This window comes from Salvelinus sp. IW2-2015, linkage group LG4q.2 (genome assembly GCF_002910315.2).
Source record: "Salvelinus sp. IW2-2015 linkage group LG4q.2, ASM291031v2, whole genome shotgun sequence".
In the NCBI taxonomy this organism is placed as follows: Eukaryota; Metazoa; Chordata; class Actinopteri; order Salmoniformes; family Salmonidae; genus Salvelinus; species Salvelinus sp. IW2-2015.
Genome location: NC_036843.1, coordinates 3845704 through 3866649, shown reverse-complemented (window position 1 = coordinate 3866649; position 20946 = coordinate 3845704). Strand labels below are relative to the sequence as shown.

Sequence of the window (20946 nt, the reverse complement as noted above, 5' to 3'; positions counted from 1 at the left end):
AGAGAGTGTAACAAAGAACAGATTTTTAAAAAAAGAGATAGACATGGAGAGAAAGCGAGAGAACAAGAGAGATAGAGAGAAAGAGAGGGTGAGGAAGAGAGTGAAAGAAAGAGAGAAAGAGAGAGAGATGATTCAGCAGAAGGACAAAAATAGACACATTATTACTAAGCAAGTCATGCAATGGGGACTCATAACTCTTGCCCGCATCTTGGCAGTGTTACTTAGCATTTAGCCTGTCCCTTCAAGTCCAGGCACAGTTTGAGGCATGTACACAAATACAAAAAAATACAAATGATTTCAAATGAAAATTGAAATGCAGAAAAGCCTGTGGGCTGCTTGTAAAAYGAAAGAAGTATCTTAACTACAATGGCAACCATACCAGGCAGACTGGTGGTTTACCTTTAAATTACACAATAACTAACCAGACAGAAAACCTGCTCTTCATCTCCATGACAACAACATGGACACATTTTCTTCACACTAAACAAGAACATTGTGCTGACAAGAATGCTGCTGAGTTAAATGGTAAACTGTGCTTTCTGAATAGAACAATAGTAACTGTTTTTTCTTTATATATTTTCTTAAAACTCAAGAGGATTTCTTATGGAAAACTTTAGCATTACAAATTCATCATGCTAAATCGTTTTGTGCTTAAACACCCCAAACACACACACACACATCCAGTTTAATTAACTTGAGACACAATGAGTGTGATTCAAGTGCTCAGTCTCTGTTAGGGAATCTCAATTTATCAGGTCTGAATTGTATGCTAATAGTAGAGAGAGCGAGGGACTTGAAGGACGTGTCATTAAGAGCATTTCTTCCAGATTAAATTGATCACTCTCAGAAAACAGTGCTTTATTTCACAGGCTTTTAAGGAAATGTAAATTATCTGGGAAGTGGATGGATGGAGAACTCTATTATCATCACTGTCAAGAGTGTCCCAGCCCAAAAAACAAAACAAAAACTAAGATGAGAACTACCTCAGACACGAACTAAAACTATTTCAGAGAGAGGGGAGGGGGAGAAAGAGAGAGCCCTTAGCGAGTGCCTAGAGAGAGAGCAGAGAGTATGGAGCGCAGGAGCACAGGAGCATGGAGAGAGAGCATGGAGAAAGCAGGGAGAGAGAGCATGGAGAAAGCAGYGAGAGAGATCATGGAGAGAGAGCACAGAGAGAGAGACAGAGCACAGAGAGAGAGAGAGAGAGATAGAGAGAGAGAGAGAGAGAGAGAGAGAGAGAAAGAAAGAAAGAGAGAAAGCACGGAGAGCAGAGAGAGAGAGCACTGAGAGAGACAGAGCTCTAGTCAGACAAGACAGGACAGGAGAGAGAAGTGTGCCAGACACCAGTGACTTCATCTCTGTCACTCCATAGCTGACAGCATAGCATCTGCCACGGTGGCTGATGTGAATATCCTTGCCTGAACTCCATCCTTTAAAACAAAATGACTTGACAAAGTGCTCTGTCTGCCATATGGTTCAGTAAGGCCCAAGGAAATTAACATAGAAACCTTGGCCTGTACAGAGGAGAAGGGTGTGTATGTGTGTGTGTGAGGTGGGTTGCTGCGGTCCTGGCTGGACCTGGGTAGAGAGAGAGAGGGACATGAGGGGTGTCTGGTTGAAGGGAGGGGCAGAGGGAGGGAGGCAAGGGGACTCATAACTGACAGACCATCAGTTATGTGGGCCAATGTCCGGAAAGCGTTCGTCATCGATAGCGTCATCGATAGCGTCATCGATAGAGCACTCACGACTTCTCTCACTCCCTCAGCCCATTTCAGGAGGGGGAGAGGATAACGGCGTAGAAGAGGAGTGGGTGCGGGACCATTTTACATTCCACTGTCGTTTTTCAATCTACCTTTGAGATAAAGGCTTGTGCCTGATGAATCAATAAGGTAGAGAGATGCTCAAGGAGAAAACAGCCAGGAGTGACCGAACAGGAACACAGAGATAGAGATAGTCGCTGGGTCTTAGCAGTAAAACAATGTGGTGGTGTTGCTGTGTTTTGTCTTGATGAAATTGATAAGCCTGTGTGAGGGTGGGACTGCTCTTTCACAGCATTTGAACTGTATTTCATCAATAAATGATAATGACGCTGGTTCAAAACATATTATTCATCACCACCTATTGGCTCGGACAGGAGGTTTACCTGGGGTTTCGTGGGTCGTCCGGTCAATGGTGCAGGTAGAAGGAAGGCGGAACTGGATCCCTGAAACAAGCCAGCCAATCACATTCAACATCCTGGTCACATCTGCCTAGTGCCCAGAACATCCACCAATCACAGTACACTATACAGAAAAACAGCTATATACTGTAAGTGTCCACAGAGACAGGATGACAATGGCAGATAAATCAAGGATAATGTATCAATTCAAACACCATGCTTGGATTGTGAGGAAGCAGCAGAATACTTGTTCCTTCAACAGTAAAATACAGGTAACTGACAAAATAAAGGAAACACCAACACAAAGTGTCTTAATAGGGTGTTGGGCCACCACAAGCTGCCAGAACAGCTTCAATGCACCTTGGCATAGATTCTACAAGTGTCTGGAACTCTATTGGAGGGATGCAACACCATTCTTCCACAGAAATTACATCATTTGGTGTTTTGTTGATGGTGGTGGAAAACGCTGTCTCAGGTGCCGTTCCAGAATCTCTCATAAGTGTTCAATTGGGTTGAGATCTGAGACACACACGCCATAAGCATGATGGGATGTTAATTGCTTAATTCATTTAGGAACCACACCTGTGTGGAAGCACCTGCTTTCAATACCCCTTTGTATCCCTCATTTACTCAAGTGTTTCCATTATTTTGGCAGTTAACTGTATATTCACACAGTAAAAAGAATGGTGACATTTGTGGCCATCTATCCATAGAAATATGCACTCAGAATATAAGGCTTTTGGCTAATAATTAGCTGATTTAAAGTTTTGGTTCCTTGATGATGACATAGATTAATTTAGTTTTTAACTAGCAATCAGATGTACAGTACACTGCTACATTTCAAATGATTTAAATGTGAAATGAAAGATATGTTCTTATACAAGATATGACCCTAGTTGACCCTGCAAACTGTAATAGGATCAGTAAGAGGCTATGAGAAGACGTACAAAGAGGAAGCAAATCCCGGCAATCACGGTGAGACATTTACGCATCACTCTCAAGCTAAAGCAGCTGAGATCATTGGCCGGCTGGTAGACGGCATTAGCATCCTTGTAAGAAAACTGTGCGTTTAGCATGGCTAAACAGAAAAGAATGAATGATGGATGGGCAGTTAAAGGTATGGGCATTGGCAAGCATGGCTCACCTTCCTGGGTGGGCTGAGAAAAATAACTTCATGCACTGCCATGTTGATGAGCACTTTGGGGATTGCTAAGCAACGAACGGAACGCCATAGTAGGCAATGAGGGAGGAAGAAGAAGAATCTCTCCACGTTCCTAACTTGACAGTAAGCAGTAGGTGATAGTAATAAAAATAACTACTAAAGGAGAGCATTCTAACTCCCAGTTATCAATGTTGGGTAAAATAGCCCATCCAAAACAACTAAGAACATTCTAGGCTGGTAACTCGCTGTGAGGTGAAGTTCTCTACACCGACACTCTCATTAAATCATATGCGTCAGAGGTGTGTTCATGTTGCATCAAATGTTGCTGTCCTAATATGAACACCATACAATTGGTATGTCATAACATCTTGGCCTGCTTCTAGATGACACTGTATCTAATGAAACATCCAACAACGCAGCAACAGCGAGAGGAAGTCTGGTGTATTATGCAGTGGAAAGGAAGTAAATGAATGTGACAATACAACCTAATTAACTTCTCTCCTGTGAAAACCTTGTCAGATTCAGCCAATTGATCTAACTTTTCTAAACGGCAGCACATTAAAATAAGGAATTAAGCACAGTTTCTGCTCAAAACAATAGGACAGAGTATCACTTCTTAGACTCAAATACATTTCTAATAAAATACATTTCTAATCTAATCTCTTTTTCTCCCAGTGTACTTTATTAGGGCCCATGATTTAATGGGCTATTTCATACACAGCTCCTTAATAAGGATAGCACAGAAGTCTCGTGTTTCATCTGGCTGGTGCCTTGCTGGTAGCAGAGCTGTCATTCTGTGTTTTCAATAGTCTCTGGGATCTGTTCCCAACACTGGGCACAAAAATATACGACCCAGCACCAAACGCAGTACAGTAGGTGTCCAAATAATACGTCTTCAGAATCATAACCATGCAGTTTAACATCATCACTATCTCGGGTCTCCGGGTCAATAATGTCACCAGTAATTCTTAGAAATAATCTGGTGATTTACATATTTTGTTGTATACAAAAGGATGAACATTAACATTTGCATACACTTGAGTAGCAGCTGTTAGAATGACATTCTCAGTCTTTGGTTCCTGAGCATGAGGATGATCAGTGACAGTAGAGACACAGCAACATCACTCCCCTGTGGCAGACAGACAGGACCTCCATGCCATTTGCTACCTGGGGATGGATGGAGTTGACATTGAAAGGGAAACATCCCAACATATGTCTTTGAAGCTTCTGTCAAATATCTGTTGATGTATACAGTTTAGGTGTTGGACAAGACTGACAAAAGCAAGGGATAGGCATAGTAATGGTGTGTGTGTGCTAGCACTCTGGTACCCTGTAAACCATGACCTCTTTTTTGTATTCTAGTCAAATGTAAGGGAGTCTGTTACCCATGTTGTGAATAGTTGCTGTTCATACAAGGACCTGTACATTGCTAGACATGACCGACTTGTCGACCTGACAGCCAGTGAGGTGAGACCGGTAGTCTCCRCAACGGCACACATCCTTAAACATTATTGTGTAAGTTAGTTTGATGTTGATGATAATGCATTTTCCTGTGTACCAAATACCACAGATATTGTTGTTGTACGGGAGGCCAGATGGAGGTGCTCACATGGAGCAGGCCTTTGGTGACACGCTTCTTAAATACCAGCCCCTCGTATCAAGCTTGGACAGCCTTAGATATAGGTGCAAGCTAGTAGCACTGATAGTTGGCCGTCTTGGCCATGTACATAGGCTTACAGTTTGTGGCCTCCAGATTGCAGGCCTGCCAAAGACTAAAGAAAAGCAATTGGCTTGGTACTGCTCTGTTTCAGCTGTTGGAGAACAAGGTGCTTTCTGTATCTTTAAGTGTCCATGCATACAAAAAAACGTTGAAATGTTTGAATCCTTCTTGAATGTAATGTGATTTGTGGATTCAAATTGTCTTTAAAGTGTGTGTGCATATGTATTTGTGGTGTGTTTCTGCATGTGTACAAAACATATAGTGAAAGTATTCCCAACAGTCCAAACAGCTACTGAGTACTTCTCTTCCATAATCAGATTTTACGAACAATGTCAATTCCCGAGGTTCCCGTTTGTTCCTATAGAGTAAATCCAATCGCTCATATGATTCAACAGCCAGTCTTTGGGATTTATGGTTATATGATAACTGGCCTAGATTTACTTTGCTCCATTCCGGAGTGACATTGAACAGAACACTCAAGATATGTCATGGAAAACAATATATCCACAGAAAAACAATATATCCACAGAAAAACAATGTATCCACAGTCAGAGCAAAGATTGTCAAGAACCATAAGCAAAGGGCAGTCTATTTAGTCTACCACAGAGCTTCACAGAGTCTTTGGTAAAACATGTGGTAAATGCCATTTGTGAGAGACGACAGACTCATCGATTAAGAAGTATACATTCATTACTAGTCCTCTTAAAGAACCGTAAGAACAGTTCATGTCAATGTTCACTAATCCTTAGGTCCATCAGTTCAAGCCAAGTGCAATCGAAGTCTGATGTACATTCAACTTCTTTGATTGTTCATCACATTCTTATGGTACATTCCATTCAACTATGTGGTTGCTGCCACTAATGTAGTCATTTAATGTCAAACCACGTTAATGGGCAGGGGGTTATCCTATGCAATAGGAAACATTCATACAGAGCTTTACGTGGCCACGATACCCAGAAAATACACCGCCTTTGGACATCAATACGAAATGTTCCCATGCTGTAATCTGCTACCGATACATTCATCGCTACATTCTTCTTACTGTTCAGAGTGTCAGAGACATGTATGTTATCTCCGCACTGTTGTACTCATATCTCCCACTCCATAGCTCTACACTAGAACTCCTCTTCATGGACCGTGGTTCCCACTGGGGAGCCTTCTGCTGCCACCTGTCCCACAGAAAGGCCTGGTCACAGTGAGACTTCCCTGGGTTGTCAGGAGCTGTCTCCCCCTCTGGATCTCCAGGGTCCTCAAAGACATCCATGCCAGAGGTATCTGTGGCTTCCCCTGTGGCATCCTCTGGCTCCATGGGTGCCATCTCAAATGGGGACAAGCTAATGCTAGCTGGGTCTTGTGATAATAGTAGTGGATCTAGGCCTAGGATGACTGGCTCTGGGTGGCACATAGTGGCTGAGTACAGGTCTACTGAGTCTGGGGTGAATGGACTGTCCAGTCCGAAGGAGACCAGACCAGGTGAATGTACTGTAACTTGGTCCTGTGGTTCTGGATCTTCAGGGAACTCAGTAGGTAGGTATTCATGCATTTGATCTAATCGGTACTCCATAGCTGGGTCCACAGACACTGATTCCAATTGGTATATAGAGGTTTGGTCCAGACTGGGGGGGCTCAGAGAAACTGGGTCTGGTGGTGTGTACATGGCGATTGGGCTGAGATCTGATGAACTCACACTAACGGTCTCCAGAGGTTCTGGCGGATCCAAGAAGACTGAGTCCAGATCAGATTCATCTGAGGAATTGAAGGTGGTTAAGTCCAAATGGACCATAAATGGACCAGATGGGCAATCAGTGGCCTGGTCCTCTGATTCTGGACAAGGTGGCCATTCTGGCTCCAGAGAGTCATCAAACTCATCAAACGAGTCGATGGTGACTGGATATGCATGCACTACTATTTCCGATGWGAATATGTCTAAATCTAAGGGGATTGGATCTGGGAGGTCTGGAAAGCAGACAGTGGCTAGGTCTTGTGATTCTGAATCAGGTGGGATCAGACACACATCCAGGGGTTCTAAATCAGATGGGCTCTCTGGAGTAACTATGACAGTTGGGCAAATGGTAACTGAGTATTGATCAAGTTTCTCTGATGAGTACACATTAGTAGGGGACAGTGGTTTTATCTCTGGCTCTGTTGAGACTATAGGGCCTGGGCCTAATGGTTTAGGGTCTGGCAGATACACAGGAACTGGGTCTTGCTTGCGCACAGTATCGTCTTCTACAGATTCTGAATCAGAGTCTGACTCTTGTGGTGGGGACACAGTAACCACAGGTACTGGATATGGTAGGTGCATKATTCTTGGTTCTGGGACTAGGGGTTTCACATTAACTGAGTCAATTGATTCTGTATCTGAGGGGTTCAGATTAACTGGGTCCAGCTTGTCTGTTTCTTCAAGGTACACATTAGCTACGTCTGTGGGCACTGGATCTGGAGAGCACAATGCCTTTGGGTACAGCTGCTCTGAATCTAGGGGGTCCTCAATGGCTGGATCCACTGACTGTGCTTCTGAGGAGCTCATGCTGACTCCGTCAGGAGATATCAGTTTTGAAAGCCTCTTCGGGTTCTGGTCTAGGGGTTCTGGGCAAACCACAGTGTTTGATGAGTTTACTGGCACTGATTCTGGTTGGATCATGGTGACTGGATCCACAAGTAATGGATCTAGAGTGATCGGGATAGAACCCTCCACAAACAGCGATGCCGGACGCCTTAGAATGGCTGGGTCCATTGAGATCTGTTTAGGAAGACGGCGCCTCACGATGGCCTGCTTCTCCTGCATCTCTCCCTCCTCAGGACAGTTGACGGCTGCGTCCGCCGTGCTCTGTCTCACCAGCACCTTGCTCCTGGCCTGCGTCCCTACTGACAATTGAGCCACTTTAGTCTGTTTCCCAGCCGCCCCTGTTCCCCCAGACGCCCCCGGCTGTGGAGACCACGTGTTGTAGTGCTGCGTGAAGCTGTTGAAGTTACTATTGAAGGCCCTGAGCTCAGTGCACAGGTCCCTCCTGAGATCAGACAGCTCACGACGCATGGCCGACACTTCCTCCTTCCACTGCATGCTGATGGTTGCAGCCAATTGGGCCGACTCCTTGATACTGGCCTGGATTGCTTTGGGTGAGGGCCTCTCTGGGGCCTGAACGCTAGCTTTAGGYGGCCTGAACAGTCTGGGTGAAACAGGGGGCCCAGACTGGGGTTTGGCTGTAGCACCGATACTCTCTTGGCGGTACAGTCTGTCTCTTCTGATAGGGCAGCCTAGATCGTCATGGGCCAATGGGCCTGTGCCTGCCACGTCTRGATGTACACTGGCCTGGTACTCAGGTAAGCTAGTGGCTTCCTGTGTATATTTTCCCTCTGGAAGACAAACGTAAATATGTGTAGTATGTCATCAGGCCACAGGTGTGAGCAGCTGGAGAAAATGTGCTATCAGAGCCACAAAGCACAGAAATCAAGTCATGCAGTTTTTAGGTTAAGAAATGTATGAGTCAAAATAAGACTTGAAATTGGCCTATATCTTTAGTGTCTAAAAATCATTATTACAGTATGTGCTTGAATCTACAATGCTACATAAGGAAACCTTCAGGAACATGAACTAAATGTTCATAGTCCCATTTTGACTCATATTTCTGATTATGGTTTACACTGCCTTCCCAATCTGAAATGAACCTGTATCATGCATGCTTCTCATCTTTTCACTGCACAGAGACAGCCCCAAAAACACATGACAAAGAATAAGACACTGTTAAAACCTACTGTATGCATGGTATTCAAAACCTCTGGAAGATTGACCACATATGACACAGGTGTAACTTTGTGCACTGGAAAGAAGCAAAGATGAACATCCCCGCCTCTATCAGGAAGTATAGTATGAACCCTATTGAATTTCATGACGTCCAGTATAACCTATCTACTTGAAGTCAGATGGGAGAACCAATCGCCCAAAGACTCCTGACATCAGACACACCCCACACCATAGATTACATGAAATTGCAATTACACATTTTAAGATGCTGTTTTAGTTTGTTGAGAAAGCAGTGTAAATAACCTGGAAAAAGTCTATCAAAAGCACAATTCTCCAGATGGCCACACCTTCTCTGACCCTTCCCATATTTCATTGGTAGAACTACACAGCAGAAAGAATGGGTACAACTGAAAAACRGTTGATCTTCTTGTTGTGTTTGTGCAGATCCAGGAATGGAAAACAACAGCATGCCTACTATTCCTCCTCTGGCGAAGCAGGTGACCTTAGGGAACCGTTTGCTGAAGTGCTTTTTAGTCACTCAGTGTCACACTCACAGTATATTTTATTTCACACTAAAAAAAWAATAAMAATTTGTGACCTCAATTTTGTTGACCAGCGCAGTTATTACCCACCACATCTGTAGGAACTGAACTGTAGAATCTGTGGGAGAGAAAACTCAAAGCACAAGGTGTGTCCATCACTTTGTGGTTTGTAAGTACAGGTAGATAAAGCTGTGGTAAACCCATTCAGTCATGAAGACTGTGGAGTTGAAGGACTGTTCATCTCAGCCCTTTTTCCCCTGCCCAGAGTGTCAGTCAAGCTGAGGACACACCCAAAGCACCTGTGGCTTATCATGAAATGAGGTTTAGAGTCAGATTGTGCTCAAGGCGAACAAATCCATCTAGTAAAAGAAAAACCTAAGGGAGAATAAAATCCATAATTGCCTTAATCTGAAAAGGTCTCATGATATAACGTTCACTTCATGTAACTGCAGAATGATTTCAATAGGGTTCATAACTTTACTCTCTGATATGAATGATGAATGAAGATATGAATTACTGTATTGAAAAAGCAATATGATGGATTGGCTCAAAGCAACTCATAAACTGTACTTGAATACAATTTTTATATCAACAATCAGGAAATATGTAAAAGTGATTCATGCAAACGTATGAAGCCATTTCATAAAGCATTTCAAGGGCAGAGCATCACAAGAAACCTCATGTGCATGCTCTTAACTTCATCAATCTCACTTGATACAACATTTTGATATTTACAAATGGTAACTGTCTAAATGTATGTATAAGGATTACTTTGCATGGCTATTTAAACATATCATCCACTTTGGATACGAGCTGCCATCCTAATCAATTGTACATACACTACTGTATACTTTATGTGTGGTGTCTGTCTATGTGCTGCAGTCCCCTCCTTCCCTGTTGCTCTTACCTGTGGTGGACCTGATGGTGGAGGTGACAGTGGAGGAGGTCATGGTGGGGATGCAGTCATCATCCTGGGAGTAGCCAGCCTGGATGGCCCTCAGGTAGCTATGGCTCCTTGTCCGGAAACAGCCGGGCAGGTCCAGAGCCTCCACAGCCTGGGATTCCACCTCACTGAACACCGACTCACATACTGACTCAAACTGACCGTTTATATCTGTCTCGCTCACCTGCAGGAGAGAACAACAGGGAGKGAAAGGTTCAATTCACATTTTTCACTTTTCTTTAAGTTTTTGCCATCGTGGGAAAAACTGAATTGGTTGTTTACAAAGTTTGGAGTTATGCTCTTTTCTTCCACTTAATAGAAAAGTGTTTGCTTGAAATGGGTGCCAGCTAATTGCCAGGAGAGCAAATGTTTGAAAAGGATAGCGTCTGCAGAGAGGTAAACAAAATTGTATTGTTCAAATTCGGGTTTAATTTGAGCATTTTCTTGATACGTAATTACTTTGTGAAATGTCAAGCCTATGAGTTGCTCAGCAGGACAATGTTCCTTGCTTGTTGTTGTTTTTCTCAGTTTCTTCAGTTTGCCGCAGTAGCTCACATTATGCATTCTGTAAGCTAGATCTATGATGACATTTTTAAAGGATTGGAGGAATTCAAGGTCATATTCTGTAGTGGCATAGCATACTGTATGAGTGTTAGTTCCCTCTGGATCCCCTGAGAGAATGTGAGTCCTGACCTCAACAGAACCATTATTTGGCAATCTTATTATACTCAGACAGATATGCATCTTGCGATTTAAAGATATCAATTTAGGGAAAATGAAATGGTCCGATTCTATCTCGCCATTGCTATTTGGCAATCTTTGAAATCAGAGATAAGGATCCTGTTCTATTGAAAGATGTATTATCTTGTAATAACCTCAGCAAGGTGCCGTGGAGGCAGAGATAGACCCAGGGAATTAGGGGGAGAGAGGTTGAGCTTTTAAGACTTGGGACAAATCAATACACCCCGACATTAAGAGAGAGATTTAGATCTTAAATGAATATAAACCAGAGACATAACATACTCCATTTGGCTTGTACACTTTAAAATGGATTTAATGTCCATTCTAAAATGCCCTTCTAGCCAATCAGAAACGAGTATTCAACAATGCCATGGTATAAGATCAAAGTACCTGAATCTAAGGGAGGTTAAAGACCGCATTGAATAAAGGAAGAGAGAAAGAAGGCAAAATCCATTGACAGGAGCCAGAGTCAGGGCAGACGGCCGCCGCGATATCTGACATAAGACAATGACAATATCCTGGACATATCATTGTTATWGGCCAGAGACTCACCTGGCTGACCTGGCTAACACAGCTGGCCTGGCTGAGAGTGCTGACCGCCCGCATGTAGCTCTGGTTCCTGGAGCGGAACTGGGCTGCTGGGAGAGGTGGCTGCTGGGAGTTGTAGTTGGTGGAGGGCTCCAGGGCCATGCTGGGGTGGTGGGGGTGCATGTCTCTTGAGGCCTGCAAGTGGTAGTTATGACTGAATGGAGAGAGAGAGCGAGAGAGATACGACAGAGAGAGAGAAACAACAGAGAGAGAGCGACAGAGACACACACAGAGAGAAATAAAGACAATTGTCATCAAGGCGCCGTAGAAATGAGCTTAATAGTTTGACTAATAAACAAGTAATTTGACACAGTTGTTACAAAGGAGGAAAAAACTGTGAAGTGTTATTAACTTCATGGCAGACATCCTCTGGGCGAACTGAACTTCAGACTGAGACTGATTATGACATTGCATTCCACAGGAGAGGTGGATCTTCCTCACCCCACTAAACCATTGCTGTGCTCAACAGTGTCCTCGAAATGGTAATTCGATTTGCTATTGTGCTGAAACATTCAATCAATGCTTGAAGATMAGGTAAATGCTAATTAGGAGCTAGTTAGCAAGCAGAGCAAGAATTTCTGAGAGAGCAGGAGAGTCAGCCAGGTCAATTAAATGTGCTTCCCCAGAAGGGCAACATAGCCTTTACTCACGGAGTCACAGAGAAGTTGGACTAGAACTGCTAGAATTTTCAACCAGAAATGACATGTCAAGTGCAAAGAGACAGATGGAGGAAGAGATGGAAAGAGAGCAGGTAGGTGGAGAAAGCATAGGAATACAAAATAAGTACWCCTAATGTCAGATAGGGACGAGTAAGCAGTTTTCTAGACTTTGTGTAGGAACAAAAAGGTGTATTTTTTAGTGTGACTAATGCCAGTGTGATCAAAATCCTGCCACTCCCTCAAGAACTGTCAGAGATGGACCTTTTACATGTATACAGCGTTCATAGACTATATCAATTATTCACACACTGTATGGCAGGTTATCCCTGAGTGAGACGACATCCAGAGATGAGCCTAGGAAACAAGCGGATTCAGGTGCAGAGGCTCAGTTAAACTAACTAAAATACTATTAAAAACAGAGATTAGTCACCGGTCAAGACCAGCTACCATTGATACATTCAATGGCAGTTAAAGACAGAACCAAATCCGTGCTGTCAATATAGCTAAGAGCCCATGTAGGTTAGACAGAGKCTTTGTTGTGTTCTACGATGCTGTATGGCTTGGCGGCATGGCAAGAGAAATAGGAGATTGGCCTGGCTGACTTGCCATTGACTAGGAGTGAGTGTTTGCTGTACTAGGTGTCCGTATTGAGTTTGTCAGCGGGGCTCAGTGCCAGCTGGCTTTTCAGCCTGACCACCGCAACATGGCAGCACCAGAGAGTGAGAGCYAGGGGGGGTAGGAGAAAGAGAGGGAGAACACTGTGCTTGTACTCACCTTAAGTCTGCAGCAAAATTGGTGATGTAGTTCCGCACGTCACTGTTCATTTTATCCACCCGGTAAGAGCTGTGGGCAGAGAAGAAGCAATGTTACCAAGTCCACTGCTGGGGGGAGTCAATGGATGCGGGTGGGACTGAGATCACGGTGCAACGTCAATGGATTCTGATTGAATTTGTATGTTTGTGGAGACATCAAATGTTTSCCTGTGATGTTCACCAAAGTACAGCAAACATTAGGATGATACAAAAACATGTTAATGGACAAACTGACCACCGTAACTGCWACTAATGGTATTAATGGTCATGTGGAAGATGGTAAAAGGTGTAGACTGACAGAGTGGTGTCAGTAAATGGTGCTTCATGGCAGACAGTATCTCATGTTATTGGGAAAGTGAAAGGGGGATACCTAGTCAGTTGCACAAACTGAATGCATTCAACTGAAATTTGTCTTCCGCATTTAACCCAACCCCTCTGAATCAGAGAGGTGCGGGAGGGGGGGGCTGCCTTAATCGACATCCACGTCTTTGGCGTCCGGGGAACAGTGGGTTAACTGCCTTGCTCAGGGGCCGAACTATTGCCCGGTGTCTGTCTGTATAACACACAGACAYACACACTGGACATCATGGGGGTATTATCCAATTATGATGACTTTTAGCTTGAACGTAAGGTGCACGCACACAGTTGTACAATTCAAAAACAAAATTTGTCTTAAGAAGATCATCAGCAATGATAAGTAGGCCATGGCTCGTTTACCCATGAAGTGTAAAACGCACTCAATTAAAATACAGAGGATCCCGTCTTGAATAAAAAAGTAATTTTCCTACGGCAGATTAATTGGGCGTAACTGAGGAGTAAAATACAACTTAAAGTTCCATCCATGAACAATGAAAGCAGCTCCAGCTTTTGGCTGACAACATCAGATGAAAGCGCAGCACATTGACTGACGGAGYTCATGTGCATTACTTCACCCATCCCCACAGCTACGGCGTAAAAATGACTAGTATAGTCGACAGAGCTTAGACAATCTGCTTCACAAAAAGGCGACCCTTTATCATTTTTTTACCCCTGCACATTTGCCTTTAATGTCTCTAACTGTTGCTAATGCACTTCCCATTGGTGGCAACTATGAAACTACGATACGATGTGAATCTCTACCTCCCTTCTCACTTTCTCGGCCTGCCTTTCATGCTGGCTGTGACTYGGACCTTATGTATTCTTTCAGTGGTTAAACAAAGACGCTTTGCCGAGACAAAGTCATTGTGCTGAGTTCTACCAAAGCGGAGAGAGCGAGAGAGAGGGAAAAGTCATATGTAAGAGTGCAAAGGAGAGGGGGAATACTGCAGCTAGGAGAAAGATAGTGTGRTATAAAGCTGGAGAATGAACTCKAGAGAGAGAGGGAGYGAGAGTAAAAGGGAGAGAGGGGGGAGAGAAAGAGAGTGCATTAAACCTTGAGGGTGAACAGATGAGGGCAATAGGCACACACTAGGCATTATAACTTCTGGGAAATGTGTCTGCTCTATAACAGGAAGGACAGCATCCCAGACAACCAGAACTAACAGCAAAGCCCAATAGAAAATAACCARTGTCTGACTGTTTACTGTTAGTGGGACTGAAGATAATGAGTAGTGAAGTTTAGCCTCATCCCGGAAGACAAGGGGTCAGGAGACAGTAAGGAAGTCAGAGGGACTTACAAATGGGTTTAAGCCACATTATAAATCCATTATAATCATCAGCGTCTAATTATGATAAGCCATTATCATCATCATCCCCATCATGAACATACAGTAGGAGATAGAAATAAATAGCAGGTGCATGGCAAAAAAKTATAAGGCAATGTTTACATGACCCCTTTTCAAACAGCCCCTTATTTACCACTGTTTTTAAGAACCATTCACACAGACCGGAAATGTCACGCCCTGACCATAGAGAGCCCTTGGTTCTCTATGGTGTAGTAGGTCAGGGCGTGACTAGGGGGTGTTCTAGCTCAATATTTCTATGTTGGTGTTTTGTATGGTTCCCAATTAGAGGCAGCTGGTAATCGTTGCCTCTAATTGGGGATCATATTTAGGTAGCCATTTTTCCCACCTGTGTTTGTGGGATATTGTTTTGTGTTTGTGCACCACTACTTTCATGTTTCGTTACTGGTTTATTGTTTYAAGTTTCACTGTAATAAAGATGTGGAACWTCAATCACGCTGCGCCTTGGTCTGCTCATTACGACGATCGTGACAGGAAACCTGTATTTTGGTTACAGGGTCTGGGAAAATGCAGGAATCATGACTAGGTCTTTAGGTGGGTTTTAATTGACTATGTTTATTTTACCCCTACCCCTTTCAGATATTCCAGAAAGCTGGTATAAAAAAGCAGCCATGGTTAAATAGTGGGATTTTGGTCTGTGTATTCACTGTAGACTACCCGTATGTTAGTGTTGGGCTACCTGGTTCAAGCCAGGCTGAATAATTCTGCCTGTAGAGGCCGTAGCTTGGTAAAAAAGCGTTGGGCCAGTAACCGAAAGGTCGCTGGTTCGAATCCCTGACCAGACTAGGTGAATTTTTTTTTTATGTGCCTTTGAGCATGGCAGTTAACCCTAATTTCTCCTGTAAGTGACTAAAATGTATGAAAGGGATATTATAGTCCATAATGACTGTGCCCTTAAAGGCAACAATTACTTTAACTATGAGGGAAAGTACCACACATATCTACTGTATATAGTAGAAGTCTTATTGGAACAGCTCAACAAACAACGAATCAGTGTCTCAAACAGCAACTAATCAATGGAATGGGATTTCTCTCCGACAATGAGATGTGAGAAACAAGCGTTCATATGATACACAATCCGAATTACTATTTGCCTTATGTCACATCAGTAACTAACGAATGCTTCACGCATGTTCATTTTAATTCATTACGAATGCTACTCAACAGGCTAATCATAATTTGGAGAACAAAAAGAGAGAGTTATTTTAAAACCTGCCTCAAATAGCTGGGATTGATTTCGCCTGGCGTAGATCTTGTCCCCCCCCCCCCCATTCCCAATGAGAAGGCAGCCATTAGAGAACGTGTGCCTCTCTCCAATGAGTGGGGAGTGCTTCTCTGCTCCTCTATCAAACGCTATGTGTACCATGCCTGATTGACTCATTAACTTATCCTGCTATGCAGTGATGCTTTTTGTTAATGCCTTTCCAGTCCTATATCATCACCAATAATACATCCCTTAAATGAGTTTGGCTAGTCCCTTGTTTCTCGTGAAATCCGATACAAATTACATACATTTATCTTAGTCTACAACCTACAGCTTGGGACCCCAAGGCACCTTTGTGYGGGATTATTATTAATTAAAATGACCATCAACTTCAGTCCCCTCTTGTGGTGGGGCGTTTCAGCTGAATGGCCTAGAGACAGGCTTGTTGATGGTGATGGATTCTTTATTGGTGAGAAAGTGGATAAAGAGACACCCTGTCAGCTATGAGAGGGACGTGACACAAACCAAAGGCTGTTCTCACTTTAACTCAATTAGCTACAGGAACCTCTGCCGTCAAATTTACACCCACCGTGACCCCGAGGGAGAGGAAATTGCTTCAAGTGGGAACAGAAATAAAACCTTGCTCACACACGTGCTTCAAATCCAATCCAATTCAGTCCAAACAAGCAGTGAGCCATGATATTATGAGAGCTTTCATGTCAGGTGCCACTCAGAAAAGCAATACCACTCAGATCAGGCAGTACCATTCAGAACAGCATTACCACTCAGATCAGCATTACCACCAGATCAGCATTCCACTCAGATCAGCATTGCCATTCAGATCAGCGTTACCACTCAGATCAGCATTACCACTCAGATCAGCATTACTCTCAGGTCAGCAGTAACTTCTCAGATCAGCAGTACCACTCAGATCAGCATTACTACTCAGATCAGCAGTACCACTCAGATCAGCATTACCACTCAGATCAGCATTGCCACTCAGATCAGCAGTACCACTCAGATCAGCATTACCACTCAGATCAGCAGTGCCACTCAGATCGCATTACTACTCAGATCAGCAGTCACTCAGATCAGCATTACACTCAGATCAGCAGTTACCACTCAGATCAGCATTACCACTCAGATCAGCATTACCACTCAGATCAGCATTACCACTCAAATCAGCATTGCCACTCAGATCAGCATTACCACTCAGACAGCAGTCCACTCAGAGTCAAGCAGTTACCACTCAGATCAGGCTACCACTCAGATCAGCATTACCACTCAGAGCAGCATTACCACTCAGATCAGCATTACTTACTCAGATCAGCAGTACACTCAGATCAGCAGTACCACTCAGATCAGCAGTACCACTCAGATCAGCAGTACCACTCAGATCAGCATTACCACTCAGATCAGCAGTGCCACTCAGATCAGCATTACTACTCAGATCAGCAGTACCACTCAGATCAGCAGTACCACTCAGATCAGCATTACCACTCAGATCAGCAGTACCACTCAGATCAGCATTACCACTCAGATCAGCAGTACCACTCAGATCAGCAGTACCACTCAGATCAGCAGTACCACTCAGAACAGCATTACCACTCAGATCAGCATTACCACTCAGATCAGCATTACCACTCAGATCAGCATTACCACTCAGATCAGCATTTCCACTCAGATCAGCATTACTACTCAGATCAGCATTACCACTCAGATCAGCAGTACCACTCAGATCAGCATTACTACTTAGATCAGCAGTACCACTCAGATCAGCAGTACCACTCAGATCAGCAGTACTACTCAGATCAGCATTACCACTCAGATCAGCAGTACCAGTCAGATCAGCAGTACCACTCAAGCATGGAGCCCCATACTACAGCCAAATCTGGACCATTTTTTGAGCAATGGCAGCGAGCAAAAGTATGGCACAAGCCAGGGTCTAAAACAACTAAGATATAAAGTCTCTTTTGAGTTCCTCATTAGTCTAAATTAACATGTACAATTCAAAGGGAGTTTGGGGCCAGGAGTTTGCCTGACCATGTGACCTTACCAGGCAAAACTCTGGGCCTCAGGGTCAGCCTGTCACACCCACCCTGATCTGTTTCACCTGTCCTTGTGATTACCTCCACCCCCTCCAGGTGTRGCTTATTTTCTCTGGTGTATTTATCCCTGTGTTTCCTGTCTCTCTGTGCCAGTTCGTCTTGTATGTTCAAGTCAACCAGTGTGMTTTTCCCGTGCGCCTGCTTGTCTATGCGCTTCTACTAGTCCTCCCAGTTTTGACCTTTGCCGTTTTCTGGACTCCATTCCCGCCTGCCTGACCATTCTGCCTGCCCTGACCTCGAGCTTGCCTGCCATTCTGTACCTCTGGATCGCTGAACTGGTTTTGACCTTTCGCCTGTCCACGACTATTCTCTTGCCTAACAATTTTGGATTGTTAATAAACATCTTGGACTCTAACCATCTGCTTCCTGTGTCTGCATCTGGGTCTCTCCTTGTGCCCTTTTACAGCCAAAACTACTGGGCCTAGAGGTGAGGCTCAAACTTCAATAGCTGCAATAGGAGCCACAGACAGGCAATACCGGGGCAGTCCTGACGTGTCACAGGAAGACAAATGGTAAGACAAAGAGAATACTATACAGTCATGAATGAAAGGCCTCCCCAGCAGGCATTCTTCAGCCTGGCCTGAACCAGGTAGCCCAACACTGCAACACTAACATGCTGAGGTAGCCCAACACTGTCTACAGTGAATACAGGAGGAACTTCATCAACTGTCTCCATACTTGTGTTGTCAATGGACTCTGAGGCAGGCCACGGGGCTGGGCAACATAAAATGATCCATATATATATATTCCTCTTTCACTAAGAGCAGCAGGCTCCTGGACTAACTGCTGAGAGAGGCATTATCTAGAGACCCTCCGAGCATAATACGTGTAATGGATATCTGCTGCTCCATCTTCCAAATCACTCCCTTTTTAGTGGCATTCTTAATGGAGTTTAATTGTTAGTACCCAAATCCCAAAACCGTGTTTTCATAGCTACTGGTTTTGGATCATAGGCTGATGAAGGGTATTAGRAAAGCCACTATCATCACATAATATAATAAACTGCTGCATTGTGTAGTACTGCGTGAGTGCGTGTCCAATCGCACTGACGTGCTTTCACACGTCAAAGACATATACACCCGCAGAGGACTTTTAAAACGTTCAAAATTAATTTAAACTTATCAGACAAAATAATAATAATCCTTTGCAACAAAAAAAAAGGGGGGAAAAGCAGTGGAAATGAAATGTAATTAACACCCCAGAATCTTGGGTAACTCATTTTAATTGTGTCAAGCGGACAGTGGTGAGAGTATTAAGGGATAGTGTTCGCTCCACTTTGCTGTGATGTCAGTATTTTCCAGGAAAAAGCCTTGCTGTACCCTAATGGTAATTTAGCAACCTGTGMTGAATGGTAATGAGTAGAGCTGCTGCAGCATGCAGGGGTTGGGGAGGAGAGAAACACACCACAGTCATACAGAGCGAGGTAGGCTACTATCATGACTCATAACTGGATCAAGACCAACATAGCGCTGATGCGACAGTGCAGCAGGGATACCACGAGCACCATAGAAATGGATAGAGATACATAAAATCTCCATGACAAGAATTTCAACAGGCACGTTTGCATTTACCTATGGCAATAGGTTTCACACTGTGTTAACAACACAACTTTGACATGTTACATCAATCTCTATACTGGCACTTTTGCTGTTAAATTTAAGGGTGTCAATCAAATGARCAAGAAGAAATATAGAATTTTTGGTATGCCAAAATATTACCGACAAAACATTCCCCCTTTCCAAAATGAAGACTGTGCTAGCACAAAGCAGCCTGTTATGCGAGTGCCAAGAAAATAATTCATCTAATAGAGACCTGTACATTGATAGTCCAGCACATGTCAGTCACGGTGTTGTACTGACTGACACAGCAGAATAGAATAGGCAGACAGAAATATGAGGTTCTGAAAGTGCTGGTCTGGGAGGAGGGTTTTACAATGGAACATTAATAAAATGGACTCCTGAACTCTCCTGTTATTACTGTTTCCATATTCAACCATGAACAAAGAGAGAAGAGTGGCCTTTGAGGAAGAATGAAAGTGTGCTTGCACTGGCAGACAGTGGCGCTACATTAACAATTACATCAGGGAAAGATGGACCGCKAAGTACAATTTAATGTATTTATGTCTGATATAATGCTAAAATTAAAAACGCAATAAAGAATAAACTATAGCTGTGGRTCAGAGAATAGTGACTTTCTCATACCTGCACTGACACAATGAAGAAKACCTTTTATTCAAGACAAAACTCTAAAACCATTTAGACTGAAAGTCTATGGGAGATGGATTTTACACTGAGATCCACCTTTGAACTACCACAGGATCTCAAAATGACTACGTTTTTATTGCAATATAACTCTGCCACTGCTCTGCGACCTAAATTGACAAGGATATGAATGATATATGAGAGTGCCCCAGGGGTGAAGGTGAGGAAGTGCGGTAACAAGGAAATGGGAGAAACACTGGGCAAACACAGCAGCCATTGACAAGGACAATTAACAAACCATACAACGGACAAGAAACAGCCCATATGAACAAATATTACAGTTTACAATAGGAACACTACAGTACTTACTATAGAATTCGATAGTAAATTGTAGTATACTGTAGATTATTCTACTACATACTGTAGTACTTACTATAGAATTTTGTAGTATACTGTAGAATATTAAAGTAAATACTGAAGTATTATCTACAAAAAATATTACAGTAATGTCCGCTAAAACACTACAGTCCGGGGCCTCCCAAGTGGTGCAGCTGTCTAAGGCACTGCATCACAGTGTTGCAGCATCACTACAGCCTTGGGTTTGATCCCAGGCTGTGTCACAACTGGRCGTGCCTGGGAATC

At 43.5% G+C, this 20946-nt stretch overlaps 1 pseudogene; it reads right to left on the bottom strand.

Annotated features, from left to right (window-relative positions):
* Positions 1-20946, bottom strand: part of LOC111962948 (disks large-associated protein 2-like) — a 46389-nt pseudogene that overhangs the window by 11061 nt on the left and 14382 nt on the right.